We start from the raw sequence: 7,375 nt of genomic DNA on the forward strand, positions 1-7,375 counted from the left end.
TAGAGTCGCACGATTTAACTCGTCGACCACCAAGAGATCGTCGGATGGTTTCTTCTATCTATACGCTTGTATATATATATATATATATATATATAATGTATGTCTATACAGGATATAATAAAATTACATAGAGTAAAATTTTCACATTTGCTGCTTTCCAATTAGTTTTTGTTGGTTTAAACAGAATTTGTCCCGCTGCTAGACTTGCGTTTATCACGTTACGAGAAGAGCAAAGGCAAGAAAAAAAAAAAACCGTTCGAAGACGAACGTGCAAAGTCGAAGAAGAAGCGGCTGTTTAATTATGCGCGGCGTATGGAATCATATTTTCCATCTGCGACGGCATAATTCATTTGGGGTAGCGTGTTTCGGCTTTCGCGGAATGAGAATCGGTCGAGCCGGAAATCCAGCGAATTTTTTTTCATTCGGATTGTCGTCATGCGCGTTGTAATATGCCGATAATTCTGCAAAGCATGCGCGCGTTATTCGATGCACGACCAGTCACGATAACTATCGCAAATGTTGAAGCTCTTATGGCCACGTGACGAACGTGCAGATCGAGTAACGGTACATCCTCGGTTGCATCTTGCACGCGCGATCGTGCAAAATAGACGACCTTGATTCCTTCGAGGCTCACGATCGTCTACCTTTGGAAATTCCATGGCCTTCCATACATCGTCGAAAAATACTGACCGAAAGATCGTCAAATTAGTTTGATTACCTTAGTCAGGTACTCGGTAGGTTCAAAATACGAGAGAAAGTTATCGCTAGGGCCAACAATCGAGACTTGAAACATGTACCAAAGAAATCAAATCGGCAGATATACGATGAAAGTATAATACACGTATGTACGTCGTACTAACTAAATTAAAGCCAGAGCACTCTTCACGATAAATCGTAAATTCATCGTTTCGACAATTTGACTATTAGATATTTTCCAAAAATCTATACCGATCGAGAGTTCCTAATTCCTAATTTCTAATTCCATAATTCCGTATAATCCCGTCACAGTTGTCAAATTCCCAAATGACAAATATCTCACAGCGTCGCTGGGATACGATTAAAATGTTAGCGAACAGCAAACGCACTTGTATCCAACACAGAGTATCCATAGTAGAGCTTTCCCACCGTAGAATATACACGAAACACAGCGGACATATGCGCTTCTCTAAAGTCTAGCAATAACGGTAATTGCGTTATTAAGGTCGAGGGTGAACGATTCCTGGGGTCTCTGACGAGTTCTCTGGGTTCAACGAAGCGAACGCTTGACCCCAGCGGCCAAGTGGAGAGAAAGGACCTAAGTATGGTCAGCGGACGAAGGACGCGTTATACGTCATTAGACTCGGACAGGGTGGTTTTCATGAAGTATCCGTGGGTGTCAGGGAATCGCCAGATGGTCCTCTCTGGCAAACAGCAGCGATACGCTCGCTAAATGAAGTGCTTTCTCTCTGAAATTCGTTCGATGTTCGTTAACGGAGAAATGTTTCGTCTTGAGACTGATGGCGAACCCTCTTCCCACTTACTCCTACCCTTATCGAGATCGTTTCATCATATACATATAAAAGCTTTCCTGCCTCCTATCTCGGTATTTTAGTATTTTACTACTTTAATGTTCGTTCCATCCCTTACCGACTAATATAATTGAATCACACGGATGGCAGGAATTTTTGTACATTACGTACTTGTTCGCCCTTTTCAACGTTCAAATTATTCTCTGCATCTGCGTCGATATACGAAGGTTTACGAATCGAATATTACGAACGGTCGATAGAAATTTTGTTCAAAAAAATTCCTAAACCACAGACCTGTATGATATCTAAATGATTGTTCTTCTCGTAAAGAAAATACATTCCCAATATTTTCCATGATATTTTTCTCATATTTAACGGTCAATCTATGTTTCGGATCTTTTCACAAGATTACAGACAATTCAGCCTAGCTCTTGACAGCGAACATTCGAATATCCTTCGTGCCTAACATGATCATTGAAAAATTACATGGAAATTCATGCCGAGCAATTACCAATTCGATGCTTGGAAACAAGAGGATCATCTTGAAAGAGAAAACTGGCCCAGTACTGGGACCGACCAATCGGTCGGAAAGGGTAAACGAGCGCCTCTCGCAGATGTTTCAACCCCTGCAGCGAGCACGCATCAGGAACAACGGTTCTAATTCTTGTACGGCGGCGATTGACAGTCGCGCGTCGTTGGCAGGAGCTGACGAGAGCAAAAAGGGGCCATGGAATATCACGAAACGCTGATGATGATTGCGAGTCCACATGTTCGGGCACACGATTGCTAGACAAGGGAGTGGGATGATCTTTCGTTCCTTTGGGAGATTTTCGAATCCTCCGAGTATCCAGGCTCGATCCTCCCGCCCCCCACCCCCCGGTCATTCTATAGGTCCTGACTAATCGGTTGGCGCGTCAAACTGCAAACACGGAGATGGACAGTTTGCACGTGAATTGCCGTTTCGCAAGCAGAATCACACTCGAAGAGATCGCGAAGAATAAGACAGTAGACGGTCGGAGAATAGTCGATGAAGTGATAGGTGGAAGATTAACGATTATATACAGTCACGCTACTATTTAAAAACATTCGAACAACTGGCTATCTTTGAAAATTAGAAACAAAGTTAAAATGATTTTATCGTTTACAATCGTCATAGTTACGTATTATGATGAGATATACATACATGACGCGATATATAATATACGATGCGATGAAATTGATGCATATATTATATATATGTGTATATATATATATATATATATATGTGTGTATATATATATATATATATATATATATATATATATAATAATAAAACATTGCAACGACAACTCGCGCTTTAGCATGTTCTATCGTTTTGAAATTCAGAGAGACTATCATGACTATGACGGTCGGCATTCTTACGGCATTCGAATGGCAACCAGAGTAGGAATCAGGTAGATATACTATAACGCGGGCCGTCGTTCGTTGCGTATTCACAGATGTCGTTGGACCGTTCGATTCGCAAGCTCCTGGAGGAAAGAAAAGCAACACGGGCTGCAGGATTCAGAGGGGGCGAAACAACACGCGGGGCTTCAGAGAAGGCCAGATAACCGGTTTCGATCGGTCCAACACGCCCGAAACATAAACGGAACAGAAACCGTCGGACCCGTGTAACCGTTCGCAATCTGTATACATCAATACGTGTAATTTCGAGCTGACGGTATCAGCGTACGGCGTGGCAGTGTATGATGCCGTCGGTGCAGCTGCATCCCCCGAGCTTGCAGTCCTCTATAGCCACGAATTGTACGCGATGTTCTATACGGCTCACAAGTTTCCCAGGAGGGGGAGGTGGGTGAGGGGCCGAGCGAGGTTTCCCGGAACCCGTCGACTATACAGCCTTCCTGGATGGATACAGAGGCCAGGATTAGAGCTGATTGGGCCGGCCTCGTCGTGATTAGAGATGTTATCAGGCCGGTTACGCTCTCACCAGCGTTCGCCCTCTGTATCGTGGCTACGTGTTTGTGTTCTTCCTCTGCTTCACCCCTTCCCACCCTATTCGGAATGCGTACTCTCTATCGTCGAATTGTCGTTCCTTCTCTCTCTCTCTCTCTCTCTCTCTCTCTCTCTCTCTCTCTCTGCCACTCTCCCTCCTCTCTTCGTGTCTATATCTATTTCGTTTCTTCGTCTTTCTCTCGATTATGCCGGATGTAGGACTTGATCGCTGGATTTTGCCATTTGTCGGGTATAATTGTATCGGGTATAATTGCGCGACGATAGGGCTCTCAAGGTTTTCAAAGTGAAAGTAGAGTTTCGGTCGACGGTTTAGCTGGGAATGTGAAATGCCTAGCGATGGTTGTGCCAAGTATGAGAATCGCGAGAGAAAGGAAGAAACTGTTTGAGAATAAAACGTCGGTGAACGTGTTACGTAGTTTTGAGATACTTGCGTATTTCTTCGATCTATCGATTCTGCATTTCTTTGCAAAGTTCTCGAACGTTCGACAGCGGGTATTTTCGAGAATAATATCATATCTCGATGGTCAAAGTGCCAAAGGGACATTTTAAACCTGATAAAGCCTCAACATATGTAAAATAACGGAGTATAGAATGATACATCGCCCGAGAGATTAGCGAACATTGGAAATTTCATCGGCAGAACTATCGTGTCGTCGAGCATCTTGAACTGAATCATTGATGACGTTACTTACACAGCGGCGGTGCACCACTGGTGGACATGGTTTTGAACACGTACATACGCGACAGGCTCGTGGACGATCGCGCTTTCTTCGCCTTCAGTGTCAATTCCCTGCTATATCTCCGTCGGAAATCTTGTTACCGGACATCGGTTCCTGCATCTTTTATGATCGCCTTCGATACACCGGTCCCCTGACGCTGAAAAAACGTGCGAGAGGACAGATCGAGAAAGCTTTTCTCACAAAATCGCTCTCTGTTTCTCGTTCACGATCTTTACCGTCAACATATTTCCGTCATTCTGCCCTTTATCGTACTTGTATTTGAAGATATTAGGTAGATCGTCGATAGCTGTTATCCCATGTAATTACTTAATCTTTGGACAGATTGAAAGAGAGTTTCTTACGAATTCGATCATAATCTATCCTCCTTTATACAGCCGTGTCCTTCTTACAGCCGTGAAAAGTTCAAAGGAAATTTCACTCGCATCGATCTAACCCTGTCTTGTATGGAAAGTTCGATTCTCAGCGATGCAAAGATCATCGACGATGATTTAATAGGCGCGGACACGTGTCAGCGCGAAAAACGTCAACATATTAGGAACGATGAACAGGCGAGATAGAGGCGTACTCGAAAGAGTCCCTCGTTCATATCGAGGCACCGGCTCCACTCGAGTGCCATTTCAATTACTCTGAAAACGATTCTCGAGTACCTCTTCATGTCCGTAGATAAAGTATCGCGAAGGCACATGCTCTCGGCCGGTCGAACTGATCCACGCACGAAGCCTGTAAAACGCGATGGGTCCGATAATCAGGACGCTGATCGTATCTTCCACTTGTAGAGTATGCCTCTCGAGTCACAGATTCTCGCCGATATCGCGTACTTTCGTTTTTACGTGGGCCCCGTAACATCTATTTCGAAAATAGAGTACGAGTAGTAAATGACCCGTGCTCGCCAGCTCTCTCGCCTTTATATATCTATTCTCATGCGAACGAATACCATATAAACGGTCCCTTTGCTAGACAACCGGCTTAAGACTCATTTAGGCGCGTATACATAGCCCGTTAACATCAAAGGTAAAAGGGACAAAGGCGATCTTTGACAATTACAAACCAGAGATCCTATCGACAACGCGTCGTTCTGCTTCGAACGATAATAACGGCAAAATTTCGTTCGAATCTAATTGTAAGAAATTTACGATCCCTTGTTTCTTTTTTCTTTTTTCCTTTGTAAATTTGTAAAATTGAAATTTGTAAATTTCAACGCTCACGTTAAACCTATTTATGCGTATTCGTGCGCACAATAAGAAATATCTGCAGAATCTATCCGAATACATAGACAGAGAAAGTAATTGCAAATTTTTGGTCGACAATGCGCATCTTTATCTCGACTGAACGCACAAAGATCTCTGGAAGCATTCGTCACCTCGAACACGGCGTGCGCTGCGGTACTTTCCAGCGCTCATTAGCGTCTGACGGCAGCCACGCGTTCTTCCCCCCTTAAGGCCGAGTCATAAATATAACTTACGGGCGAGCACCTATGAAAAATTTGTCGCGGCTTAGCCGCCAGACAGATTGCGCCACGGCGTGCAGCTACGTCTCTTAATTTCGTTGGTCGCCTCTCTAAATCTGGCGCTTACAGGCCCGTGTTTATGTTACCAAGTGTTCGCAACATTGCACCTTCTACGTATCTATCATATCGACTTTCTATTCGTTTTCCCTATCCTTTCGAGAACAAGAAAAGGAAGGAAAAGCATTCAGCAAAATGTAAAATGATTTCATTAAAAAAGTCTTTCATTAAAAAAAAAAAAAAAAAAAAAAGGAAGCGAACGAAGCTTCTGAAGCTTATTTCACACCAACAGATTCTCTAATAGCAATGAAACTTTTTTTTTCTTTTTAAGTTTTAGAACCTAAAGAACAAAATCAGTCATGGCGATCGATTCGTATCGCTATCTCTGTTTGATATTATTTGGAATATGTATGCGTACGAGTATTCGAGCAAAGAATTTTTTACTCATTCGTAGACATATTCAACGTAATCGTCCGTCCGTCAACTATAAACTCGCGTGTTTCGCGTAATTCGAGTCAGAATCCTCCTACCTACGAGGCTGACACACCAAACAACCTTCTGTTTGCAGTGCGAAAAGGTGTGAGGAAGCACCGTGTACGGCATGCTTCGCTAAAATATCGAGTAAACAATCACGCCATGGGTGTCGAGAGAAAAAAGGAGACTTATCGGGTGATTTTTACGTTCACGGGTTCGAAAGGTACGGCTTCGTTAACGATCCGTTCGATGATTATTATAGAAGGTTTATGGCGAGACTCAAATCGATGGATGTCCAGCATCGTCACGTCGGTCGGACCGGCGCCGTCTCGACTCCCAATTAGCAGCTTATCGTTTATTGGTTTTCGATATTTGTTTTTCTTTTGGGAGTTGGAGCTGGGCCTCGGATAGTTCAGAATTTCCCGAAACATGGAAATCGGTCGAACATCCGTCAGAAAACAACAACGATGTTTCTAACTATCTCGCGTTTGACTGTAAAAATGTTCAGCCGATGCACCGTTCTTTTGCTCACGGATAATTAAGCAACGTTAGGAAATGTACCGCAGTTGCTTTATTCTACCTTTACTTTGCTTTATACGTTACCAGAAGGGCGACACGAATAGGAAAAGCTAATTATATAAAACAATTTTCAGAAAACTATCAATTACTGGACGAGTAACGCTCGTCTGGATCGATCTGGATCATCGATTTAGATATAACTAGACAAATAGACCGATAGACTTAATAGCCGATAGAAAATTGTTTATTATATCGAGCTATTTGTACAGATGGGTAATATAAGTAATCGATGGTCTGTGATATTTCGAAATCTCCAAAGAAATATCTATCTGTTGGTGGTTATCGAGAAGAACGGCCGAAAAGATTGAACAGTAATATCCTTCCTCTTATACTAGCTCTTATACTAGTCTTATACTAGTTTTTACGATTAATTAGTCGAAGGATCTGCAAACATTTTGAGTTGGATCGTTACTCCGGCAACACCGACGATGCGAGTATATACGGTTCGACGCGAACGAAATCGCATTCGGCGCGAAAAAAGACGGACGAAGATTCTTGGAGAAGGGATTGTAGGATGGCGAAACGGAAAAGCGACCGGGGAAGATCCACGGCATCCCAAGCGCCGGGCTAAAGGGGGG

The sequence above is a fragment of the Bombus flavifrons genome, chromosome 9 (assembly GCF_040668555.2).
Source record: "Bombus flavifrons isolate JBK064 chromosome 9, iyBomFlav1_principal, whole genome shotgun sequence".
Lineage (NCBI taxonomy): Eukaryota > Metazoa > Arthropoda > Insecta > Hymenoptera > Apidae > Bombus > Bombus flavifrons.